At 49.0% G+C, this 27,622-nt stretch overlaps 1 protein-coding gene and 1 pseudogene across 1 annotated transcript in view; both read left to right on the top strand.

Moving 5' to 3' along the window:
• The window catches only part of LOC117727154 (NACHT, LRR and PYD domains-containing protein 12-like), a 146,842-nt gene that overhangs the window by 44,238 nt on the left and 74,982 nt on the right, over nucleotides 1-27,622 (top strand).
• Nucleotides 256-27,612, top strand: LOC117727688 (annotated as a pseudogene).

Genomic DNA, 27,622 nt, shown 5'->3' with positions numbered 1-27,622 from the left:
AAGTGAGGACTCTTATCTTTTCAATATTAGCGTACACAAAAAGCCAGAAACATAACCCAGAGGGTGTTTAGTGGCCGCTGTGGAGTTCCTGCCTCACATTATTATTATTATTATTATTATTATTATTATTATTATTATTATTATCTCATAGCTCCTCTTTGTTTACAGCGCAGGAGCTGCAGCCGCCAAGGAAAACGGAGGTCCAGGCATCTGTGGGATTGCTGATGGACCACAAAGTGATAGCCCCCCCCCCCTTGTTGTTGGACTCTGAACATAGACAAGTTGGGGGGAGACCCTAAAAATACCCCTGAATAAAACTTGACCAAACAAACAGCTGCGTCTGCTCACAAATAGAGGCTGTAATGTGGATGATTGACAGCTAAACCCGATCAGATGGATGGACCACTAACTGGGCCAGTGCCGTTCTAATGACCGCCAGCGTAAACTGGTCAAACTGGTCAAACTGAGCAGCTGTTCTGTACGTAAACAAGCTGAAGCCCTCCGTGCTAATATTAGAGAAGACGTAACCCGCTGCATTAGCGTTAGCATACCAGGTGTCGGGCGGCCTTACTCTCGAGCAGCGAGGCTTTGAGCTGAAATCTCATCAGCTCTCCAGGTATTGGACGAAAGAGAAATTTGACTCCAGTAAAAAATAATTAAAAAAAAAAAAAAAAGTTATAGGGACCATAAATACTCGTCTCCTTCCAGTCGTTATTTATGCTCAGCGGGGGAGCCACATGAAAATCACACTTCTCCGCTTTAATGTAGAGTTTGTTCTCCAGTAGCCGCTGGAGAACCTGCCTCACATGGCTGATGTGTTCCAGGAGAAGCTCAAGATGTCATCTAAATAATCCAAACAGATCGGTTCAGGACATCACGAAGGACATCATTGATCAGAGTTTGGAAGACTGCGGGGGCATTAGTAATTAGTAATCAGTGCATTCTGATCTGGGGGGCAATACAGGAAGTAGTCTCGCTCATCAGTATCCCCACCTCTACTGACCAGCCAGACAGGAGGCCAGAAAATGACCAGTTTGGCCAGAATAAATACACAATCCAGCTATGATGCTACGGCGCCGCTCCTCTGATAAAGGCGCGTTCTGCCCAGCAGCATGGGTTCCTCTGATAAAGGCGCGTTCTGCCCAGCAGCATGGGTTCCTCTGATAAAGGCGCGTTCTGCCCAGCAGCATGGGTTCCTCTGATAAAGGCGCGTTCTGCCCAGCAGCATGGGTTCCTCTGATAAAGGCGCGTTCTGCCCAGCAGCATGGGTTCCTCTGCTAAAGGCGCGTTCTGCCCAGCAGCATGGGTTCCTCTGATAAAGGCGCGTTCTGCCCAGCAGCATGGGTTCCTCTGATAAAGGCGCGTTCTGACCAGCAGCATGGGTTCCTCTGATAAAGGCGCGTTCTGCCCAGCAGCGTGGGTTCCTCTGCTGAAGGCGCGTTCTGCCCAGCAGCATGGGTTCCTCTGCTAAAGGCGCGTTCTGACCAGCAGCATGGGTTCCTCTGCTAAAGGCGCGTTCTGCCCAGCAGCATGGGTTCCTCTGATAAAGGCGCGTTCTGCCCAGCAGCATGGGTTCCTCTGATAAAGGCGCGTTCTGCCCAGCAGCATGGGTTCCTCTGATAAAGGCGCGTTCTGCCCAGCAGCATGGGTTCCTCTGATAAAGGCGCGTTCTGCCCAGCAGCATGGGTTCCTCTGCTGAAGGCGCGTTCTGCCCAGCAGCATGGGTTCCTCTGATAAAGGCGCGTTCTGCCCAGCAGCATGGGTTCCTCTGCTGAAGGCGCGTTCTGCCCAGCAGCATGGGTTCCTCTGCTAAAGGCGCGTTCTGACCAGCAGCATGGGTTCCTCTGCTAAAGGCGCGTTCTGCCCAGCAGCATGGGTTCCTCTGCTGAAGGCGCGTTCTGACCAGCAGCATGGGTTCCTCTGCTAAAGGCGCGTTCTGCCCAGCAGCATGGGTTCCTCTGCTAAAGGCGCGTTCTGCCCAGCAGCATGGGTTCCTCTGCTAAAGGCGCGTTCTGCCCAGCAGCATGGGTTCCTCTGCTAAAGGCGCGTTCTGCCCAGCAGCATGGGTTCCTCTGCTGAAGGCGCGTTCTGACCAGCAGCATGGGTTCCTCTGCTGAAGGCGTGTTCTGCCCAGCAGCATGGGTTCCTCTGCTAAAGGCGCATTCTGACCAACAGCATGGGTTCCTCTGCTAAAGGCGAGTTCTGCCCAGCAGCATGGGTTCCTCTGCTAAAGGCGCGTTCTGACCAGCAGCATGGGTTCCTCTGATAAAGGCGCGTTCTGCCCAGCAGCATGGGTTCCTCTGATAAAGGCGCGTTCTGCCCAGCAGCATGGGTTCCTCTGCTGAAGGCACGTTCTGCCCAGCAGCATGGGTTCCTCTGATAAAGGCGCGTTCTGCCCAGCAGCATGGGTTCCTCTGATAAAGGCGCGTTCTGACCAGCAGCATGGGTTCCTCTGATAAAGGCGCGTTCTGCCCAGCAGCATGGGTTCCTCTGCTGAAGGCGCGTTCTGCCCAGCAGCATGGGTTCCTCTGCTAAAGGCGCGTTCTGACCAGCAGCATGGGTTCCTCTGCTAAAGGCGCGTTCTGCCCAGCAGCATGGGTTCCTCTGATAAAGGCGCGTTCTGCCCAGCAGCATGGGTTCCTCTGATAAAGGCGCGTTCTGCCCAGCAGCATGGGTTCCTCTGCTGAAGGCGCGTTCTGCCCAGCAGCATGGGTTCCTCTGATAAAGGCGCGTTCTGCCCAGCAGCATGGGTTCCTCTGCTGAAGGCGCGTTCTGCCCAGCAGCATGGGTTCCTCTGCTAAAGGCGCGTTCTGACCAGCAGCATGGGTTCCTCTGCTAAAGGCGCGTTCTGCCCAGCAGCATGGGTTCCTCTGCTGAAGGCGCGTTCTGACCAGCAGCATGGGTTCCTCTGCTAAAGGCGCGTTCTGACCAGCAGCATGGGTTCCTCTGATAAAGGCGCGTTCTGCCCAGCAGCATGGGTTCCTCTGCTGAAGGCGCGTTCTGCCCAGCAGCATGAGTTCCTCTGCTAAAGGCGCGTTCTGCCCAGCAGCATGGGTTCCTCTGCTAAAGGCGCGTTCTGCCCAGCAGCATGGGTTCCTCTGCTGAAGGCGCGTTCTGCCCAGCAGCATGGGTTCCTCTGCTGAAGGCGCGTTCTGCCCAGCAGCATGGGTTCCTCTGCTGAAGGCGCGTTCTGACCAGCAGCATGGGTTCCTCTGCTAAAGGCGCGTTCTGCCCAGCAGCATGGGTTCCTCTGCTGAAGGCGCGTTCTGCCCAGCACAATGGGTTCCTCTGCTAAAGGCGCGTTCTGCCCAGCAGCATGGGTTCCTCTGCTGAAGGCGCGTTCTGCCCAGCAGCATGGGTTCCTCTGCTGAAGGCTTGTTCTGCCCAGCAGCATGGGTTCCTCTGCTAAAGGCGCGTTCTGCCCAGCAGCATGGGTTCCTCTGCTGAAGGCGCGTTCTGACCAGCAGCATGGGTTCCTCTGCTGAAGGCGAGTTCTGCCCAGCAGCATGGGTTCCTCTGCTAAAGGCGCATTCTGACCAACAGCATGGGTTCCTCTGCTAAAGGCGAGTTCTGCCCAGCAGCATGGGTTCCTCTGCTAAAGGCGCGTTCTGAACAGCAGCATGGGTTCCTCTGATAAAGGCGCGTTCTGCCCAGCAGCATGGGTTCCTCTGCTGAAGGCGCGTTCTGCCCAGCAGCATGGGTTCCTCTGCTAAAGGCGCGTTCTGCCCAGCAGCATGGGTTCCTCTGCTAAAGGCGCGTTCTGCCCAGCAGCATGGGTTCCTCTGCTGAAGGCGCGTTCTGACCAGCAGCATGGGTTCCTCTGCTAAAGGCGCGTTCTGACCAGCAGCATGGGTTCCTCTGATAAAGGCGCGTTCTGCCCAGCAGCATGGGTTCCTCTGCTGAAGGCGCGTTCTGCCCAGCAGCACGGGTTCCTCTGCTAAAGGCACGTTCTGCCCAGCAGCATGAGTTCCTCTGCTAAAGGCGCGTTCTGACCAGCAGCATGGGTTCCTCTGCTAAAGGCGCGTTCTGACCAGCAGCATGGGTTCCTCTGATAAAGGCGCGTTCTGCCCAGCAGCATGGGTTCCTCTGCTGAAGGCGCGTTCTGCCCAGCAGCACGGGTTCCTCTGCTAAAGGCGCGTTCTGCCCAGCAGCATGGGTTCCTCTGCTAAAGGCGCGTTCTGCCCAGCAGCATGGGTTCCTCTGCTGAAGGCGCGTTCTGACCAGCAGCATGGGTTCCTCTGCTAAAGGCGCGTTCTGCCCAGCAGCATGGGTTCCTCTGCTAAAGGCACGTTCTGCCCAGCAGCATGGGTTCCTCTGCTGAAGGCGCGTTCTGCCCAGCAGCATGGGTTCCTCTGCTGAAGGCGCGTTCTGCCCAGCAGCATGGGTTCCTCTGCTGAAGGCGCGTTCTGACCAGCAGCATGGGTTCCTCTGCTAAAGGCGCGTTCTGCCCAGCAGCATGGGTTCCTCTGCTGAAGGCGCGTTCTGCCCAGCAGCATGGGTTCCTCTGCTGAAGGCGCGTTCTGACCAGCAGGTGTGGGGAGGCGGAAAGCCAGGAGGGGTCTGGGAACTTGAAACAGGACTGTGGCTGGTCCTCATGGACGGAAGGGGGTGGTAAACTAAAAGGGCGGCTAGGTCTCTCCTTCCTAAACTCATTAAGGCGACCCTCAGAGTCATCCCTCACTACTCGTTCTGTCACATTCCGGGTTTTTGCGTCTCGTTTCCTGTTTTATTTTGAAGTCCTTGTCTCTCGTGTCCTCTGTTTCCCTGCACTTCCTGTCCCTGTGATTGTCCTGTGTCTAATCACCTGCACATTCCCTGTGTATTTAAACCCTGTTTGTCTTCTGTTCGTAGTGTTTTTGTCCTTAGATGATCTCCCTGCCGAGAGCCTACTTTTTGTGATTCCTCTGTATTTTCCAAAAGGAATAACGTTTCCTTTGTACCGTTGTCGGCATTTGGGTCCTCTCTCTCTCGCGCTCTCTGGCTACAACAGTCGTGACAAGTTCCTCTCTTACAGGGTTTTTAAGCCCTCTGAGGAAGACCTCCTGTAGGGATACGTCGCTCCACCCAGAACCATGTGCAACAAGCAGGCAAGAGGAAATGTCTTTATCGCGAAGGGGGTGATCAAAAACCCTACGCATGTCATCAGAAAAGTCCTGGTATGAGGAGTTAGCTATCGACTGACTCCCATAAACTTGTAGGCCAAGCTAGCGCCCTCCCAGACCCCATAACAAAGGCAATCTTGGCTCTCTCTTTGACATATCAAGAAGGTTGCTGATCAAATACTAGGGCTGATCAAGGTGTTGAGGAGTTGGGGATCTAAGTGACTCCATGTGGTCCCTGAGGAGTTGGTCAACTGAAAGGTTTCTCGTATCGCTGTCTCACTTATCGGCTCCTTTGTTTACACTCCACAGGAGTAAGATGCGATCCAGGAGCTGCACCATGGAGGGTCCCGACGACGGACACATCCAGCCCACCAGAGGTTTCATCAAGCAGGTGGAGGAGAACAAACCGGAGCTCGCAAAGAGGAAGATGAAGGTCCAGCGGGAGGAAAAGGACGGGAGGGCGGCGAAACCTCAGAAACCTGCAGAGAGCAGGAAGCCGGCGGCGGATCTGTCAAAGTCCGACATGCTGCAGCTGCTGGGGATCATGGAAGGAGAAGTTCAGGTACGAACCAGATTCACTTCACAGGGACGTTGATTAGGAGTGGAGTCGTCATGAGCTTGAAGTCTGGTTTGAGACTTCTGTCAGATCCGTCTTCAACAAACCCAGAACTGAATATGACCAAATCTGAACTACCACCGCTGGAGTCCTTTATTCCTCTTTGTAAATCTGTAACTACGAGTTCATCTTCATCACAACCACAATAAATATTCTTATTTCAGTCCAGATTTCTTACTCACTTGTGATACATTTTTCCATCACATTTGTTAATTGTCTTTTTTCAATGCGTCTAATTTGTTGTTTTTTTGTATTTTTGTATATTTACTATTTTCCTGTTTTGTGAGAAAAAATGCAAAAGTGCTTCTTGAATAACATTTTATTTGCAAGGCACTTTAATAAAATGTTGTTTTAATATGATGATACATAATAGTATTGTTATTGTTATTGTTATTTTTAATATTATTATTAGACATCCTTATTATCAGTTTTTACGTGACCTCATCATTTAACGTCATCAACAGGACAAACAACATCAGTATCATAAAGAAATACAAAATAATTATTAATAATTAAAAAATATTTAAAATGTATTATTATATAACAACTATCAATATCATAACATTTTCTATTTTTTAAATCTATGTTTTGTTTTGTTTTTGAGAAATAAAACTGTCAATTTTCTGAGTAATACTAATACATTATTTATATATAATAAATATAGTACTAAAGAAACCTGCAGTGTTTAAAGGTAATTTATTCATCCATAAAACATTGTTATAAAAACTTTCTTTCACACCACAGGAAAAACAAACACACAGTAATCATGAATAAAAACACAACACAGGCTCTGCCGTGTCTCCTCAGGCCAGAGAGGACATCATCGGCCTGCTGAAGTGGGACAGAACCAGACCGGAGGCTCTGGAGGCCCAGTACGCCTCCGCCGTCCCCATCAAAGCCCTTCAGGCGCTGCAGAGAGACGGGCAGCTCACCCTGAGGACCAGCGGCATGGACGACGTGTACGAGAAACCCATGACCGAGGTCAGAGGAGGGCAAACGCTCTACAGGGGTCAGAGGTCAGAGGAGGGCAAAGGCTCTACAGGGGTCAGAGGAGGGCAAACGCTCTACAGGGGTCAGAGGTCAGAGGAGGGCAAAGGCTCTACAGGGGTCAGAGGTCAGAGGAGGGCAAAGGCTCTACAGGGGTCAGAGGTTAGAGGAGGGCAAACGCCCTACAGGGGTCAGAGGTCAGAGGAGGGCAAACGCTCTACAGGGGTCAGAGGAGGGCAAACGCTCTACAGGGGTCAGAGGTCAGAGGAGGGCAAGCGCTCTACAGGGGTCATAGGTCAGAGGAGGGCAAACGCTCTACAGGGGTCAGAGGAGGGCAAACGCTCTACAGGGGTCAGAGGAGGGCAAACGCTCTACAGGGGTCAGAGGTCAGAGGAGGGCAAACGCTCTACAGGGGTCAGAGGTCAGAGGAGGGCAAACGCTCTACAGAGGTCAGAGGAGAGCAAACGCTCTACAGGGGTCAGAGGTCAGAGGAGAGCAAACGCTCTACAGGGGTCAGAGGTCAGAGGAGGGCAAACGCTCTACAGGGGTCAGAGGAGGGGTCAGAGGTCAGAGGAGGGAAAACACTCTACAGGGGTCAGAGGTCAGAGGAGAGCAAACGCTCTACAGGGGTCAGAGGTCAGAGGAGAGCAAACGCTCTACAGGGGTCAGAGGTCAGAGGAGGGCAAACGCTCTACAGGGGTCAGAGGTCAGAGGAGGGAAAACACTCTACAGGGGTCAGAGGTCAGAGGAGAGCAAACGCTCTACAGGGGTCAGAGGTCAGAGGAGAGCAAACGCTCTACAGGGGTCAGAGGTCAGAGGAGGGCAAACGCTCTACAGGGGTCAGAGGTCAGAGGAGGGAAAACACTCTACAGGGGTCAGAGGTCAGAGGAGGGAAAACGCTCTACAGGGGTCAGAGGTCAGAGGAGAGCAAACGCTCTACAGGGGTCAGAGGTCAGAGGAGGGCAAACGCTCTACAGGGGTCAGAGGAGGGAAAACACTCTACAGGGGTCAGAGGTCAGAGGAGGGAAAACGCTCTACAGGGGTCAGAGGTCAGAGGATAGCAAACGCTCTACAGGGGTCAGAGGTCAGAGGAGAGCAAACGCTCTACAGAGGTCAGAGGAGAGCAAACGCTCTACAGGGGTCAGAGGTCAGAGGTGGGCAAACGCTCTTCAGAGGTCAGAGGAGGGAAAACACTCTTTAGAGGTCAGAGGTCAAAGTTTGTTGTCACACAAATCGTGGCTCATGGTTTTCTTTGGGGGCGTTGTGGCCTGAGCTGCTGTTGACCCCCCCCCCCCCCCCCCCCCCTTCCAGCTGGATCGTCTGGAGGTCAAACAGAAGGAGACGTACCGGCGGATGTTGGAACAGCTGCTGCTGGCGGAGAAAAGCCACCGCCGCACCATCACGGAGCTGGACAGCGAGAAGCGTAACCACGGCAACTTCATGAACAAGAGCGACGACTTCACCAACCTGCTGGAGCAGGAGAGGGAAAGGTGAGGCCCGTGGTCCCAGTCCAGGTCTCATCCTGGGGGAAAAAGGACGATTCACGGTGTGTTACAGAACTCATCGGCTCATTGGTAATGAGCCATTCAGCACGCGGCTCTCGGCTCCTATTGGTTCCCACTGAAGACACAAATATAGAGTTTCATTTGCAATTTCCTTCAACCGCTTGTTACTGTAGTTGTATTCAAGACAGGAGGGAATAGGGACTACTTTCAGCGGCGCATTGATCCACATCAAAAGACAGGAGGGAATAGGGACTACTTTCAGCGGCGCATTGATCCACATCAAAAGACCTCCGTCTTTCTTTCCTTCATACAGCTTCCCTAAAAGGTATTTGTTGGTATCCAGAAACCTGTTGACATCAAGTCCTCCATGATGTTTCTGCTTCTTCTCCTCTTCTCCTCCTCTTCTTCTCCTCTTCTTCTTCTTTTCTCCTCCTCTTCTCCTCCTCTTCTTCTTCTCTTCCAGCTTCACTAACAGGAAGTGGACTCATGGAGTCAATCAGCTGTGTTCAGAGAATGATGCTAGAAGCTGAAGGACATCAACATGTCACACATGTTTTAACACAAACACGCTCCATTCAGAATAAGAATATCGACCACGTGGGAGGAGCTGATGAGTAAAACCCTCGACTCCGGCGCCATGCTTCTTCTTCTGCAGGTCCGGAAGCGGCTGCTGAGGTTCTGAGAACACACACAGCGGTACCATCCCTCACTGTGGGGGGGGGACACGCACATTCCTGTTGTTGAAATACGTGCACATCCTGCAGGTGCAGGTGTTGTCTGGTAGAAAGGCATCAGATTAGAAGCAGAGCATCAGGAGTTTGATGGTTCTGATGTAAAGAGATGACGAGTCGTGTCTCATCAAGCCATCGAATGCGGGCAGCGTGACGTCTGAACTTCTTCAGAAGCTTACACCATCTTTCACATTATATTATATTATTTAGCTTTTTCAAAAATGGGTGCAGTCGTGCAGAAGAGAGTCTCTGGTCCTCCTGCAGCTTCTAAAAGACAAGACCAGGATCTGGGCTGCATTCTAAACCAGATGATGATTTTGTGTCTCTTTGTAGTCATTTTGTGTCTCTTTGTAGTCATTTCGTGTCTCTTTGTAGTCATTTTATGTCTCTTTGTAGTAATTTTGCGGTCTCTTTGTAGTCATTTTGTGTCTCTTTGTAGTCATTTCGCGTTTCTTTGTAGTCATTTCGTGTCTCTTTGTAGTCATTTTGTGTCTCTTTGTAGTCATTTTGTGTCTCTTTGTAGTCATTTTGTGTCTCTTTGAAGTCATTTTGCGTCTCTTTGTAGTCATTTCGTGTCTCTTTGAAGTAATTTTGTGTCTCTTTGTGGTGATTTTGTGTCTCTTTGTAGTCATTTTGTGTCTCTTTGTAGTCATTTCGTGTCTCGAGTCTCTTTGTAGTCATTTCGTGTCTCTTTCTAGTCATTTCGTGTCTCTTTCTAGTCATTTTGTGTCTCTTTGTAGTCATTTCGTGTCTCGTGTCTCTTTGTAGTCATTTTGCGTCTCTTTCTAGTCATTTTGTGTCTCTTTGTAGTCATTTTGTGTCTCTTTGAAGTCATTTTGCGTCTCTTTGTAGTCATTTCGTGTCTCTTTGAAGTCATTTTGCGTCTCTTTGTGGTGATTTTGTGTCTCTTTGTAGTCATTTTGTGTCTCTTTGAAGTCATTTTGCGTCTCTTTGTAGTCATTTCGTGTCTCTTTGAAGTCATTTTGCGTCTCTTTGTGGTGATTTTGTGTCTCTTTGTAGTCATTTCGTGTCTCGAGTCTCTTTGTAGTCATTTTGCGTCTCTTTGTAGTCATTTTGTGTCTCTTTGAAGTCATTTTGCGTCTCTTTGAAGTCATTTTGCGTCTCTTTGTAGTCTTTGACTCAACTTTGTGGCCCATTTGTGTCTTTCCTTTTGGTTTCTCAGCATGCAGCTCCTGCTGGCTTTAATGTGCTGCAGCCAGCTGAGCTCTGATGACACATTCCTGCTGCAGTCAGTGAGCAGATTCCCTGCAGGTGATATCATGAATGAATGAGTCCAGGGTGATGTCACGCCCTGTTTGCATAACAACGTGTTAGAGAGAGAATGCAGATTTAACACATTAACCAGAAGTTGATGCCTGGAACGACATTAGTTTGGCAGGAATTTGGTCATAAACTAAAGTATTAAATAAATTGACATTTTTACCCCATGGAGGCGCTAGATGAGTGAGGGGATTACCAAAAAAAGTAGGCATCCATAGCAGCATCCCTCTGTGTTCAAATCGTCATGGCAATCCATCCATTAGTCGTTGAGATATTTTAGTCTGGACCAAAGTGGTGGTTTGGTTTCCAAAAGGTTTGTTACTCATAGTTTTTCTGGCCGGCAGTGGGAGAGTTTGATGGGGTGGGAACGTACATTCTGAATGGGTGGAAAAGGGAGTACTGCAATATGTTGTTGCTTTTATCTTTGAGCCTCAATAAAAAAAAGATTTTAAAAGAAAAATATATGAAAATGAAACTTACAATATGGCAAAAGTTGTATTATTCGCTACAGTTTAGAAGCTTTTATCCGGCAAGAGTTTAAACGAGTGCATCAGAAGAAACTGATTTCTCCCCAAAATTGCAGAAAGCCAACAAAAGTGCAAGTATCTAAGCCACAAAACACAAGCAATCAGTGTACAAAGGCTCATATTTATGTATTACATGTATTTGGAGACGTGATGGAAAGCCTCTGCATCTGTAAGCTCTTTGCATCGCTCATATTTGGCTCATTTAGAAGCCTCTGCAATGCAAACCACAGGCCTCCTCTGCTGGCTGAAACTATGACCTCACACACATACAATTCAGCCACTATGGAGAATTTATATCCACGTCCTTTCTCCCTTTTTGCACGATACAGACAGAGGGGATTATAATAAGAAAGGCTGCGCAAAGTCTGGCATTGTCTGCCCAAAACAAAACCTCCGCCTTGCATTGTTGGCCCGCTTCTATGGAAACGCCGCTGGCTGCAAGATGGGGACGGACCGGAGACGGTTGGGTCAAAACCGGACTGCCATTTGTTTTGGGGGGGGGGAAAGGACGCAGAATGTTTGAGCCTTTTAAAGTGGCTTTGTGTCTTGTGTCGTACCTGCTGCCCAGAGGGAGAATAGAACGGGTAGAAGGAAGAAGAGGAAGAGCGGTCTGAACTCCTCCTCCTCAGTGTCCAACGGGCAGGGCCTCTTTGGACTTGTATGGAGGGGTGGATGACATCACCAGCCAGCAGAGCACAACATCCACCTTTTTTCATTGTCCACCAATGACATTTGGAATGTGACGTGGCTTTAATTCCCCCTCCTTCCTTCCCCCGGTGGCCCGAGAGAAACTCTTTGAAAAAACAGACATGGAACGACCTGCTCGGCATCCCAGCTGGTTGGTAAGTTGAATAAGGTTTCAAGGGGGGAAGATGGTTTTTTTGAGATTGTAAAGATCTTAAACCTGCAGAATATTTGAACCTGTTTGTGTGTCTGAGGTTTTGAGCGTGCATGACTTGTGAAAAGGGGGAACTGCAGCAGACTCTCTCAGACTCTCTCAGACTCCCGCAGAGATCAGTTAAACATCTACCGGCGGGGTGCTGAATTCTCTTGAACTTTGCTGCCTCTTCCTCCTGCTTTATCCTAGAGATGTTCAATGTGTTGGTGCCAGTTTTATGAGCGCATCAAAATGATCATGTCTATGAAGACTTTTGGGGTTAAGATAACATGGTTGTTTATTGTGCAACAGGGTTGTGCAACAAAATGCAATTTTTAGTCCCAGTTTGCTGCATTAGAAAAAGACCAAACAAAGCTGTAGACATGCTGGAGGATGGAGGATGAATCTAGGAGTCTGTCAGCTTGAGGAAAGAAGCCGCTCTGTAGTCTGGTGGTTTGGCAGCTGATACTTCCGTCTCTCTTTCCAGACGGCAGCAGGGGGTCTTGGTGCTCTTTTGCAGGCACCGATATCACTGATGCTCAGTAGATGGGTACCAAGAATGTTCTGGAGGGTTTTAACCCCCCGCTGTAGTGCCAGTTTATTATGTTTCCAGTCAGGATGCTTTCTATTGCTCCTCTGTAAAAGTTCATGTCTTAAAGCTGCATTCTCTCTCCTGACCACCAGGGGGCGACTCCTCTGGTTGTATAGAAGTCTATGCTTCATGTCTTAAAGCTGCATTCTCTCTCCTGACCACCAGGGGGCGACTCCTCTGGTTGTATAGAAGTATATGCTTCATGTGTTAAAGCTGCATTCTCTCTCCTGACCACCAGGAGGCGATTCCTCTGGTTGTATAGAAGTCTATGCTTCATGTGTTAAAGCTGCATTCTCTCTCCTGACCACCAGGGGGAGACTCCTCTGGTTGTATAGAAGTCTATGCTTCATGTGTTAAAGCTGCATTCTTTCTACTGACCACCAGGGGGCGACTCCTCTGGTTGTATAGAAGTCTATGCTTCATGTGTTAAAGCTGCATTCTCTCTCCTGACCACCAGGGGGCGACTCCTCTGGTTGTGTAGAAGTCTATATTTCATGTGTTAAAGCTGCATTCTCTCTCCTGACCACCAGGAGGCGATTCCTCTGGTTGTATAGAAGTCTACGCTTCATGTGTTAAAGCTGCATTCTCTCTCCTGACCACCAGGGGGAGACTCCTCTGGTTGTATAGAATTCTACGCTTCATGTGTTGAAGCTGCATTCTCTCTACTGACCACCAGGGGGCGACTCCTCTGGTTGTAAAGAAGTCTATGCTTCATGTGTTAAAGCTGCATTCTCTCTCCTGACCACCAGGGGGCGACTCCTCTGGTTGCACATTACAGAGTTTTTTACACACTCCATTTAATAACTAATAGGATAAGAACTCTCTCATCTCGGAGCCCATTGATACCCAGATAAATGTAATTCAATCAGAGGTATCAGCGTGTTGACCCAACTCAAGACACCTTTGTATTAATGGAGTCTGTGACCTGCAGCCACAATTCTTCCATTTACTGAACTCAAGACACAAAAGGGTAACAAAGCCTCAATCTGCCTCTTTTTTAATTTCTTTTGTTGCCTTTCAAAGGCTGATTTTATTCTGTCTTCCAATCCAGGATCAGGTGCTTAAGATAAGATAGAACTTTATTAATCCCAAAGCACATTATTGTGCCAGACAACTGAATAATAGCAACAAACTATATAATACAAATATAAACATGTATAAACAATAGAATAACAATTATACAAGTGTAAAGAAATAAAATACAACACAATAGCAATAAGAGTGAGGTCAATAAATAGAGATGTGCACCATCTGATACAGGAAAAGAAAAAGTAACTGGGTGGTTATTTTTGGTCACAAGATACTGTCAAACATTTTCACACAAATACAAAATGAATTCAGAATTTGTGTCATCGGTTGTAATTCCCTCTGTTTGCGCTCTTAGACTCAAAAGGCTGCTGGAGCAGGAGAAGGTCTACCAGGCTCGTAAGGACAGGGACCACAGCAGGAGGCTGGAGAAGGTCAGAGCGGAGCTGGTCAAGCTCAAGTCCTTCGCCCTGATGTTGGTGGACGAGCGGCAGCTGCATATCGAGCAGATCGACCAGCAGAGCCAGAAGGTCCAGGACCTCGCTCTCAAGCTGCAGGAGAAAGAGCAGCGCTTGGTGGCGGTCACCGACACCGCCAAGGAGGACGGCCAGAAGGTCCTCGCGCTGGAGGCCGAGCTGGAGCATAGAGCGGCCAGGTTTGCCCAGGAACAAGAGGAGATGACGGCCAAACTGGCCCACGAAGAGTCCCAGAGCCGACAGCTCAGGCTGAAGATGGCCGGATTGGCGCACAAGATTGAAGAGCTGGAGGAGAGCAACAAGGCGCTTCAGAAGTCAGAGGAAGACCTGCAGGAGCTGAGGGAGAAGATCAGCAAAGGGGAGTGCGGGGATTCGTCTCTCATGACCGAGCTGGAGAATCTGCAGAAGAGAGTGCTGGAGATGGAGGGCAAGGATGAGGAAATAACCAAAGCAGAGACTCAGTGCAGGGAGCTGAGGAAAAGGCTGCAGGGTGAGGAGACCCACAGCAAGGAGCTGAGGCTGGAGGTGGACAAACTGCAGAAGAGGATGGTTGCGCTAGAGAAACTGGAGGGGGCTTTCAGTCGGAGCAAAACAGAATGCTCTCAGCTCCACACAAACCTGGAGAAAGAGAAACGTGTCGTGAAGGATCTGGCCGGCGAGCTGGAGGCGGTGAAAACTCAGTTAAAGGGACTTGAGTGCTCAGAGACGAAGTTTGAAAAGGCCGAAACGGTCTTCAAAGACGATCTGATGAAGTTGAAGTCCTTCACAGTTATTCTGGTCGACGAAAGGAAAAACATGGCGGAGAGGCTCAAACAGGAAGAACAGAAAAGTGATGATTTGAGTAGGATGTTCAAAGCAGAGCAGGAAAAGGTCACAGAGGTCACGGAGAAGCTGATTGAGGAAAGCAAAAAACTTCTCAAATTCAAATCTGAAATGGAGGTCAGAGTCACAAACCTCGTGAAAGAGAAAGATGAGTCAAAAAATAAACTTCTGAGTGAAGAGGAAAAGTGTAGGAAGCTGAATACCAAGTTAGGTGGTATGAAAATAAGAATCGATGGACTTGAGGAGACTGAGAGGGAAATACAGAGGAAGTGGTCCATCAAGGACAATAATCCAGATGAAGACAACAAAGTCAAAGAGTTTGCGCTAGAAATTGAAAGACTTAAGAGCCGGCTCAAACAGCTCGAGGTGGTAGAAGGAGACTTAATGAAAACAGAGGATGAGTACGATCTACTGGAGAAGAAATTCAGAATGGAGCAGGACAAAGCGAACACCCTCTCGAAGCAGCTGGAAGAAATGAAAAGTCAGATCGCCAGAAACAAAGCCATCGAGAAAGGCGAGGTCACGTGTCCTGAGGCTGAGCTCAGGATTCGCTGCAAGATGGAGGAGGCCAAAACTAGAGAGCTGCAGGCGGACGTCCAGGCCCTGAAGGAGAAGATCCACCAACTGATGAACAAGGAGGACCAGCTCTCCCAGCTGCAGGCGGATTACTCCGTCCTCCAGCAGAGGTTCATGCAGGAAGAAGAGAAGAAGATGAGCCTGAGCCATGACTTCGCCAACCTTACGAAGGAGATGGAAGCCACCAAGCGGTACAGTCGCGCCTTGAGACCCAGCATGAACGGTAAGCGGATGCTCAGTGTCCCCGGTGACCTCCACCGCAGTGCAGACGGATGCGATGGCGAGCGAATCGGCTGAGGACGAGACGGCGGCGGGCTTCATCCGGAAGTCAGTCCTCGAGGAAAACCACCTAATGAGCAACCTCAGACAACGGGGTCTTAAAAAGCCGGCGGTTCTTGAGCGATACCCTCCAGCTTCGGCAGAACTGGGCGCAAAAAAATCCTGGATACCCTGGATGAAAAAGAAGGAGGCCATTACGCTTACTCAGACCGCTCCCGACAAGACCAGTCGGGTGTCCTTGTTCCATCCGCCGGAGATGACCGGGCCGGGCCAGCCGCTGCACATCCGCGTGACCCCGGATCACGAGAACAGCACCGCCACGTTGGAGATCACCAAACCGTATCTTGTTAACAGAATATTCTCGTGTAACTTCTTTTTTGTGAGACTGTTGCAGTGGACTTTATAGCGAGAATATGAAAGAGAAACATATATAGAAACAACGAAACAAAAGTAATAGGCGTCTTCTGACTCCTCACCTCACCTACAAAGCCTTGATTGGTGATGCAACATCATATCTTAAGCAGCTTGTAGTACCATATTGCCCCACTAGAGAGCTGCGCTCACTAAATGCGGGGCTACTTGTGGTTCCTAGAGTCCTAAAGAGTAGGATGGGAGCCAGAGCCTTCAGTTATCAAGCTCCTCTTTTATGGAACCAGCTTCCACTTTCAGTCCAGGAGGCAGACACAGTCACCTCATTCAAGAATAGACTTAAGACTTTCCTCTTTAATAGTGCTTATAGTTAGGGCTGAATCAGGTTTGCACTGGTCCAGCCCCTTGATATGCTGCTATAGGCTTATAGGCTGCTGGGGGATGTTTTAGGATACACTGAGCACCTATCTCCTCTTCTCTCTCTCCTTATGGATGAATTTACATCTCTCCATTGCACCTTATTAACTCTGCTTCCTCCCCGGAGTCGTTGTGACTTCACGTCTCATAGGGTCCATTGGACCTGGAGGTGACTGATGCCTGGTGAGCCGGCCTCCCATTGGCCCTGCTGATGCCCCGCCCCCCCCTCCTCTCTACCTCCTTCTGTTTCATGGATTGGAGTTCCATTCATACAATGTGTTTATGTAACTCTGTAACTCTGTTCATCTGGTCACATGACATCTATTCATCTGTCCATCCGGGGAGAGGGATCCTCCTCTGTTGCTCTACAGAAGGTTTCTTCCCTTTTTTCCCTGTCAAAGGTTATTTTTGGGGAGTTTTTCCTGATCCGATGTGAGGTCAAAGGTCAGGGATGTCGTATGTGTACAGATTGTAAAGCCCTCTGAGGATAATTTGTAATTTGTGATATTGGGCTATACAAAATGAACTGAATTGAATTGAATTGAATTGAATTAATTACATGATCAGAGTTTGTGCCTCAGTCTCCCCTTTTTTATTTCTTTATATTAATTGTTCACTTTTTATTTTTTATTATTGTTTCTTATCCTCTGTGGTTGCGCCCTGTGGAATGTTTGTTTGAATGTATGTATTTTGCTGTTTCTTATTGTCAATTTGAAAAAATTGTATACGTGCTATTGTTCAAGAAAAAAGAAGTGCAGTATAAAGTCAATATGTGTAGTATTAGCAAGAGGCAGTGGTGAAGAAACAATTCATATAATTTAAGTAAAAGTACTTATACGACACTACAAACGATCTACATTGAAAATGCTACGTCAGTAAAATTATTTAAAGTTTGTTTGGTTTCTTACTGTTATGTAATCTCTATCGTTTATATTGTTATTATTATTAGTATCTTATATTATCTGTTATTGCTCATTGTAGGGCGACTATGGGTCAGTGGTTACCATGCCCGTCTTTCAATCAGGGGTTGGGGGTTCAATCCCCGCCCTAGTCGATGTGTCCTTGAGCAAGACACTGAACCCTGCATTGTTCCCTGTAGCTGTTCTACAGTGTATGAATGTAACATGACTGTAAGTCACTTTGGATAGAAGCGTCAGCTAAATCTAATGTATTGTTTCTGTATTTACTATGTGAAGTGCTTTTTAGTACCTTTTTTTAAAGCGCTACACAAATGAAATGTATTATTATTATTATTAATATATTATTACATCTTTTTTGATTACACATTTCAGACTGTAAAACAGTGACTGTTTATCTTTGTTAAGCTTTGTTGTCCTTGTTTTAGAAGTACATCAATATGTATCTTCCTGTAACCAGTATTTTGTGTGTGTTTAAATGTAGTTGAACAATTACTTGACGTTTGGAATATAACATATACTTACTCTGTGGAATACTGAAACAAACCAAGTGTAAACATGCTCTTTAGTTTTATTTTGAAGGTAATTTCCGGAAGTCCCCTGTTAACGTTGGTGAAATCGGAAGCATACTGATGCACGAGCCTGAATCCGACACAGACACGCAAACATGTGTTTTTTGTCTTCTTTTTCTGAAGGAATATTAATTAAATATTGATTTACCACTCCGATTATAAAAAAGGAAAGTACATATATTATATATTATAATATTGTAGTAATCTTACGATGTCAAATACAAATTTACAATGAATTAAACAAAAGTATATACAATTACAAATAATTAAAAATCCTAATGTAAATATTTACTTTTTTCATTTTGTATTAATTATAATTTATTCATTTGACATGTGAACACTGGCAGGATCATGTGATAATCAGAGATATATTATTAATTAATTGATTTATTATATGACAGAGAAAGAAATATAAAAGCCAGGTTATGATCCTTATTTTTCTCCAGTTACTTGAAGAGACGAGGATCATCGCTAGATGGCAATGTTCCTCATTAAAATGAATGAATAGTAACCGTCAGTATCATGACATCACTGCAGACGTTTGAATCTGCGCTGCACAAAAATGTTATTTTAAACTCTAAAATGTTTTAGGTTAAGTCAATTAATATAGTTGATATTTTAATAAAACCTTAGTTTAAATACAAAACAGTATTCTGCAGCACATAAATAATAATAATAATAAATAAATTAAATAAATGAATAAAAAACGTCTGCTAAAATGCCGATGTAGAGTAACAGTATATTCTATATACACAATATATATAAAAAAACCTTTTCCAGTTGTGCAGTGAAAAATGTCGATTTCAAAGTATGGTTCAATGGCATCATCCAAAATGCCCGAGAGAAGAATATTGTCAACTTTTCAGAGTTTCTCCAAATCCGGTTGGTTAAACCTTTCCCTGAACTAAAAATCCGAGCAGTCTAACAACTTGAAAAATTCCACCCTGTCATTCCTCAGGTGTCTTTGCCGGGTGGTGACTAGCCTCACCCGTGACTCGTTTGGGGTGGAGCTCTCCAGTGGGGAATTTGAACTGGCTCTAATCCAAGTTTTTCTACCATCACCTCTTCCTTCTCAAACAAGTCTTGGAACTTGTCATCACTTCTTTATTTCCTGTAGAATTGAGGTGACATAGATAACAGCAGCCTGCATACCTCCAACCGTTTCTGACTGCGTTGGCAGTGACCTGTTTACACACTCAAGCTCTCCCAACACCTCAGAGGCCACTAGCAGTCCAAGAACGGTCATGTCCTTCCGGAAGAGTTCCAGGAGACCATTGGCTCTGGGACCAGAGTCAGAAACAGCCAAAGCCACTTTCCCCAAGCTCGTCGATTGTTACATTCCCCGACTGAGGTCTAGGGGAGGCGGGGAGCAACAATAAATGCTTAGTGCAACAAAGGGATAAACAAAAAAGGTGTTTAATCAATCAAAGGTAAAATAAGGACTACTTCCCCCAAGCTCGCCGATATATAGACTCATACTGACTAAGAACTGTGTCAACAGTTTGGCCACACACTGTCCACCCAGTTGGACAAAAGAGGTGTCACACTTTTATTATGCCCCTCACCTATTGCATGTCCAGATAGTACCCCTTTGAATTTGCCTGATTGGTTACTAAGAGTTCCAAGATCAGGGGACCCACTGCAATGCGTCGCATACTAAGGGAGAGGCACTGCATGCACACTGTGTAATGAGATTCACACAATGTGCACCACAGTGCCATCTGTTCCCCAGTTGTCCACGGTACCTCGTAGAGTTCCACAAGTACCTCATGTGGCACAAGTTCTGTGTCCACATACCTTAGGCAGATGGAGACTCGTCCCTCCCGTCTGTCTCACTGCCGTCCCTCCCGTCTGTCTCACTGTCGTCCCTCCCGTCTGTCTCACTGTCGTCCCTCCTGTTTGTCTCACTGTCGTCCCTCCCATCTGTCTCACTGTCGTCCCTCCCGTCTGTCTCACTGTCGTCCCTCCCGTCTGTCTCACTGTCTTCCCTCCTGTTTGTCTCACTGCCGTCCCTCCTGTTTGTCTCACTGCCGTCCCTCCTGTTTGTCTCACTGCCGTTCCTTCCTGTCTGTCTCACTGCCGTCCCTCCTGTCTGTCTCACTGCCGTCCTTCCTGTCTGTCTCACTGCCGTCCCTCATGATCTCTCTGCTTCCACTGAAGACTTCACTCAATACATTACATTACATTACATTTAGCTGACGCTTTTATCCAAAGCGACTTACAATAAGTGCATTAAACCATGAGTCCAAACTCAGAACAACAAGAATCAAGAAAGTACAATTTCTTCAATAACGTTAAACTACAAAGTGCTAAAGAAAAACTAGAGAACATTAGAGAAACACTAGAGAACATTAAAGGAACACTAGAGAACATTAGAGAAACACTAGAGAACATTAAAGGAACACTAGAGAACATTAAAGGAACACTATAGAGAACATTAGAGAAAGGGACTCGGAGCAGGTGAAGTCTTTATTTTAACTTTAAGGAGTCCAAGATCCAACATCTGGAGAAACGACTGGGTTCATCTGGATCCTCTGGGTCCAGATGAACCCAGTCTCAACTTAAAACCAGTAAAACCACCACATGCACCATGACCAAAAGCACAAATCATATTACAATTGACTATGATTAATGTCACTCTAATAGTTCTCAACTTTAAGGATCAAATCATATGAGAGTTGACATATTCTATACATTGTTTTCACAAAATAAGATAATAATGAATAATGAAAAGAATGCTGAGAACTAACAGAATGAAACCTGCATTGTGAATCTTTGTCTTCCACACAGGAAGTGATGCGCTGTCATTTGTAAATATCCCACAGAATAAAAACTTATGTTTCAAAAAGAACGAACAAATAAATAAATCTTAAACCTGTGAAGACGGAAGTTTATTTTGAAAAGTCAGAGAGGCTGGCTTTGGTCAGAAAACACACGCATGTTACTTTTAGTAGGAGATCACGCACACAACGCGCACGCACACAACGCGCACGCACACAAACGCACATACACACGCACACACACGCACACAACGCGCATACACACGCACACAACACGCATACACACGCATACACACGCATACACACGCACACAACGCACATACACACGCATACACACGCACACAACATGCATACACACGCATACACACGCATACACGCGCACACAACGCACATACACACGCATACACACGCACACAACATGCATACACACGCATACACACGCATACACACGCACACAACGCACATACACACGCACACACACGCACACAACGCGCATACACACGCATACACACGCACACAACGCGCACGCACACAACGCGCATACACACGCAACACGCACACACACAACACGCACACAACACGCACACAACACGAACACACACAACACGCACACAACACGCACACAACACGCACACAACGCGCATACACACGCATACACACGCACACAACGCGCACGCACACAACGCGCATACACACGCAACACGCACACACACAACACGCACACAACACGCACACAACACGCACACACATGCACGCAACACGCACACAACGCGCATACACACGCATACACACGCACGCAACACGCATACACACTCACACGCACGCACACGCACCCACACAGACGCCCCCCACGCACAGGTACAGTCTTGTGAAAGTGAAAGTAAAGTCCGCCCGGACTCCATTTTAGATGTTCGACGGCAGCAGGAGGAGCAGGACGTCTGAGGCGAGTCCGTTCTCATGATTACTTTTATTACTTTTATTACTTTTATTGTTGATGAATTGTTCATTCGTCCGTTTTATTGTAGCCCAACGTGACGTCATCATGTGTTTCTGTGGCATAAAGTTATTATCGTTATGTAAGAGCTGGACTCTGTGGATCGGGTCTTGTGGGTGCGGGATCCGGACTGACCCCCTTACGGTTCTAGAATGAATATAACATTTAAATAGATATTAGAGATGAATTATGAGCTGTTTAACTTCCTCTGAGCTCATTATCACACATTAGCACTATCAATAAAGTATCTTATATTGACTCATCATTTGAAGAACAAACACTATAAATTATTATAACTAAGTAAAAGTACAACATTTACTGTTTTGGCTGGTTTGCTCTCCAGAACTCCGCACTGCATGTACACTGTGTAATGAGATTCACACAATGTGCACCACAGTGCCATCTGTTCCCCAGTTGTCCACGGTACCTCGTAGAGTTCCACAAGTACCTCATGTGGCACAAGTTCTGTGTCCACATACCTTAGGCAGATGGAGACTCGTCCCTCCCGTCTGTCTCACTGCCGTCCCTCCCGTCTGTCTCACTGTCGTCCCTCCCGTCTGTCTCACTGTCGTCCCTCCCGTCTGTCTCACTGTCGTCCCTCCCGTCTGTCTCACTGTCGTCCCTCCCGTCTGTCTCACTGTCGTCCCTCCCGTCTGTCTCACTGTCGTCCCTCCTGTTTGTCTCACTGTCGTCCCTCCCTTCTGTCTCACTGTCGTCCCTCCCGTCTGTCTCACTGTCGTCCCTCCCGTCTGTCTCACTGTCTTCCCTCCTGTTTGTCTCACTGCCGTCCTTCCTGTTTGTCTCACTGCCGTCCCTCCTGTTTGTCTCACTGCCGTTCCTTCCTGTCTGTCTCACTGCCGTCCCTCCTGTCTGTCTCACTGCCGTCCTTCCTGTCTGTCTCACTGCCGTCCCTCATGATCTCTCTGCTTCCACTGAAGACTTCACTCAATACATTACATTACATTACATTTAGCTGACGCTTTTATCCAAAGCGACTTACAATAAGTGCATTAAACCATGAGTCCAAACTCAGAACAACAAGAATCAAGCAAGTACAATTTCTTCAATAACGTTAAACTACAAGTGCTATCAGTAAGAGACATTTAAGTGCTACTAAAGTGTTAAACTACTAAAGTGCTACTACGGCTCTACCTTCCCTATTCAAGGTGTAGTCACTAAGATGTGTTTTTAGTTTGTAGAGACTTCCTGTCCTGATGTCAATGGGGAGCTCGTTCCACCAATGAGGAGCCAGCACAGCAAACAGTCGTGACTTTGTTGAGTGTTTAGCTCGAAGTGAAGGAGCTACAAGCCGATTGGCCGAAGCCGAGTGAAGTGAACGAGGTGGGGTGTGAGTTTAGACCATGTCCTGGATGTGAGGTTAGACCATGTCCTGGGTGTGAGGTTAGACCATGTCCTGGATGTGAGGTTAGACCATGTCCTGGGTGTGAGGTTAGACCATGTCCTGGGTGTGAGGTTAGACCATGTCCTGGGTGTGAGGTTAGACCATGTTCTGGGTGTGAGGTTAGACCATGTCCTGGGTGTGAGGTTAGACCATGTCCTGGGTGTGAGGTTAGACCATGTCCTGGGTGTGAGGTTAGACAATGTCCTGGGTGTGAGGTTAGACCATGTCCTGGGTGTGAGGTTAGACCATGTCCTGGGTGTGAGGTTAGACCATGTCCGCGATGTGAGGTTAGACCATGTCCTGGGTGTGAGGTTAGACCATGTCCTGGGTGTGAGGTTAGACCATGTCCTGGGTGTGAGGTTAGACCATGTCCCGGTAACCAGTGAAGGTCGCGGAGGAGCGGAGGATTGTGGGTAAATTTCGGGAGGTTGAAGACCAGTCGAGCAGCTGCATTCTGGATGAGCTGTAGAGGTCGAATAGCATTAGCAGGTACACTGTAAAAAAAGTCTGTATATTTTACAATGAAAAACCGTTAAATCCCAACAGTAATAGACCGTTAATTCAAAATAGGTAATATTCCGTTTCTACAACATTGAAACACCGTAAATATATATATCAACCCAAAGGTAGACCTGAAGGAGGGAGTTACAGTAGTCTAGGCGTGAGATGACCAGAGCCTGGACGAGAACCAGGACCAGAACCTGGACCAGAACCTGTGCCGCCTTCTGAGTGAGAAGAGGTCGTATTCTCCTGATGTTGTACAGCATGTACCTACAGGAGCGTGTTGTTGTGGTGATGTTGGCAGTCAGGGAGAGTTGACTGACAGGTGTCACACGAGGTTCCTGGCAGTCGGGGGGCGGGGCCAACACTGAGATGTTGAAGTTGATAGTCAGGTCGTGGGTGGGAGATCCTTTTCCTGGAAGGAGGAGAAGTTCAGTCTTGTCCGGGTTAATTTGAATCATACACAAATGTTTGACCATATCCCATACATACGCACACACGTAGATGTCAGGATCCCTGTCTGACCCATTGTGTGTTTACCTCTGTTCTCCCAAGTCTCCTAACCTCATGTGTCGGTCATCCCCTGTTTGTGTTTTTGCCTTGTGCTCGTTGTGTGGGTGTGTACCTTCAGACGCTGCCCGTGGCCACCTCCCCGAGTGGTGCACAGCTGTTCCCGTTTGGATCATCACCGGCTCCATATCAACCCTGGTCGTGCAGGCCTGGGTTGTCAGTCTGTTACGTCTTCTGCCCCGGTAGTTCCCACTGCCGCTCCATGAGATTGTACCTGCTCTCTTCTGCCTGCCTCCGGTGTTGTGCCTCGGGACTCACACCGTGATTAGCTGTGCCTACCTCCGACGTCGATCTTCGGGACTCACGTCGGAATTGCTAAAACATCCTTAGGGAATAAAGTTCCTTATCCCTATCCTGTCTCCTGTGGTCTGCTCTTGGGTCCTAACCCTGTTCTCCCGTGACAGAACAGACTGACCAACATGGATCCAGCGATCACCGGAGCAGCTACGCTGGCTGGACACGGAACGCTGCTGGCTGAACATCGGCGGATGTTAACGGACATGTCTGAAGTGCAAAGGTCCATGTCCGCGGAGGTATCCCAGATCGGCCTCTTAGTGCAGGACCTGACCCGTCAGGCCAGTCATCCGCCTGCTCCAGCACCAGCACTCCTCTCTCCAGATCCCGCCCGGCAGATGCGGGAGTCCCCCGTGCCGTCTCCGGATTCCTACGACGGAACACTTGGGAGGTGTCGGGGATTCCTATTTCAATGCCGGCAGGTGTTCGACCGCCAGCCCCAGACATTTGCTTCGGACCAGTCCAAGATTTCCTACGTGGTGGGTTTACTACGGGGTAGAGCGCTGGACTGGGCCACGAATACGCTGGGCATTAACCAGCCTAGTTCTGTGGATTATGGGACTTTTTTGGAGGATCTACGGAGGGTCTTCGATCACCCAGTGGATTCGGAGGACGCGGCCCAGCGTCTTCTCCGCTTACGACAGGGCAGGACGAGTGTAACGGAACACTCCGTGGATTTCCGCATTCTCGCCGCCGAGTCCGGATGGGGAGAGACTGCGCTTCGGGCCGTGTTTCTTTACGGGACTGTCGGAAGCCGCGAAGGACGAACTCGCCAGCTCCAATAAGCCCGATTCATTGGAGGAGCTAATGAGACGATCGGGCTGGATAACCGGATGCGGGAGAGACAACGGGAGCGGAGCTACAAGTCTCAGAAAATATCGCCCGTGACGTCATCGTTCCCCAACTTCCGGTCGCGAGTCCCTGAGGCAGCCCATCAGGGCGAGCGTTTGGGGGCTCGTCTCCATGGCCGCTCCCCTCTTCCACCTCGGAGGTGGAGCCTATGCAGCTCGGCCGTGCTCATCTCTCTTCTCAGGAGAAGGAGAGACGGCTAAGAGCAGGTGAGTGCCTGTATTGTGGCCACCTCGGACATTCAGTTTCCTCCTGTCCAGTTCGCCCAAACGGGGGCGCTCGCCAGTAGTGGTTGGAATACTGGCGAGCAAACCTGAGCCCTCTTCCAACTCCCTCTCAAGACTGTTGTGTCCTGCTTCCCTCTCCTTACACTCCCGTTCTCTCGCTCTCTCTGGAGCCCCTACTGTCATACCAGCTGCCTGAGATCTGCACTACCCCTAGGGAACGCCCTCAGGGTAACCTCGTGCCTCCTTCCGACCTCACCTCCGTTCCCTCCGCCTACCACGACATCGGGGAGGTTTTCAGCAAGTCGCAGGCTCTCTCCTTGCCGCCTCACCGTCCCTACGACTGCGCTATTGACCTCCACACTGGCGCGTCATTCCCTTCCAGTCGGTTGTACAACCTGTCCAGACCAAAGAAGGTCTACATGGAGGAGTACATATCGCAATCCTTGAAGGCTGGAATAATTCGCCCCTCCTCGTCACCACTCGAGCTGGGTTCTTCTTTGTCGTGAAGAAGGACAAGACTCTCCGGCCCTGCATTGACTATCGGGAGCTGAATAGCATCACCACCCGGAACAAATACCCCCTGCCACTGATCAACTCAGCATTTGAACCTCTGGCTGGGGCCACGATCTTCACCAAGCTCGACCTCCGCAACGCGTACCACCTGGTGCGGATCCGGGCGGGGGACGAGTGGAAGACGGGGTTCAACACCCCCCTCGGCCACTTCGAGTATCTGGTCATGCCATTTGGACTCACTAACGCCCCTGCTGTGTTCCAGGCGTTGGTGAATGACGTTCTCCGCGATTTCTTGAATCGTTTTGTGTTCGTTTACCTTGATGACATTCTCATCTATTCCGCAGATCTTCTGGAGCACCAGCGTCATGTGCGAATGGTCCTCCAACGCCTACTGGAGAACAAGCTGTTTGTTAAGGCAGAGAAGTGTGAGTTCCACGTAACCTCTGTTCGGTTCCTGGGGTTCATCATTGAGACGGGGCAGGTGAGGGCTGATCCGGAGAAGGTCAAGGCGGTAACGGAGTGGCCGACCCCCGCCTCTAGGAAACAGCTACAGCAGTTCTTGGGGTTTGCTACTTCTATCGCCGTTTTATCAGGAACTACAGCAAGCTTGCAGCCCCCCTCACGAGACTCACCTCCACCAAGACAGGTTCTCATGGACGCCGGAAGCCAGTCTGGCATTTGGACTCCTTAAGGAGCGGTTCAGCTCCGCCCCCATCCTGATCCAGCCGATGACACCCGACAGTTCGTCGTCGAGGTGGATGCCTCGGACACAGGCGTGGGGGCTATCCTGTCACAGCGCTCTGACTCTGACTCCAAGCTTCGCCCTTGCGCATACTTTTCGCGCCGCTTGACTCCGGCGGAAAGGAATTATGATGTCGGAAACTGGGAGCTGTTGGCTATTAAATTAGCTTTGGAGGAGTGGAGACACTCGCTGGAGGGGTCCGCTCATCCGTTCGTGGTCTGGACAGACCATAAAAATTTGGAGTATATTCGGACGGCCAAGAGGTTAAACTCTCGCCAAGCGCGGTGGTCGCTATTCTTTGGACGTTTCGACTTCTCTATCTCCTACCGTCCAGGGAACAAGAATACCAAGCCCGACGCTCTCTCTCGCCAGTTCTCACCCGAGGACCACTTCCCCTGTCCTGTTACCATTCTCCCGGCAACCTGTGTGGCAGCTTCTCTCACGTGGGAGAGTGAGGCGGTGGTGCAAGATGCTCTCCGGACCCTGCCAGACCCCGGTGGCGGGCCTCCCGGCCGTCTCTTTGTTCCCCCGCCTGCACGTTCCCAAGTGCTCCAATGGGCTCATAACTCCCGTTTCTCCTGTCACCCGGGCATCAGGCGCACCATCAACATGCTCCGGCGGACCTTTTGGTGGAAGTCGCTGGAGGCGGACACCAGAGAATATGTCCTGGCCTGCTCTACCTGTTCCCGCAACAAGTCGTCACATCGACCCTCTTCCGGGCTGCTGCAACCACTCCCGGTGCCACATTGTCCCTGGTCTCACATCGCCTTGGACTTTGTCACAGGCCTGCCACCCTCACAGGGGAACACGGGTCATCGTCACGGTGGTAGACCGCTTTTCCAAAGCTGCCCACTTCTCGCGCTGCCCAAGCCTCCCTCTGCCCGGGAGACGGCGGATATGGTGGTCAACCATGTGTTCCGGTTGCATGGGATTCCGGCGGACATCGTGTCGGACCGTGGTCCCCAATTCACTTTCCAGTCTAGAGAGCTTTCGGCCAGGCTCTGGGCGCAACAATTAGCCTGTCCTCCGGATTTCACCCCCAGTCTAACGGGCAGACTGAGAGGCTAAACCAGGAGCT

Source organism: Cyclopterus lumpus, chromosome 24 (genome assembly GCF_009769545.1).
Source record: "Cyclopterus lumpus isolate fCycLum1 chromosome 24, fCycLum1.pri, whole genome shotgun sequence".
NCBI lineage: Eukaryota > Metazoa > Chordata > Actinopteri > Perciformes > Cyclopteridae > Cyclopterus > Cyclopterus lumpus.
This window is presented reverse-complemented; position numbering and strand designations above follow the sequence as displayed.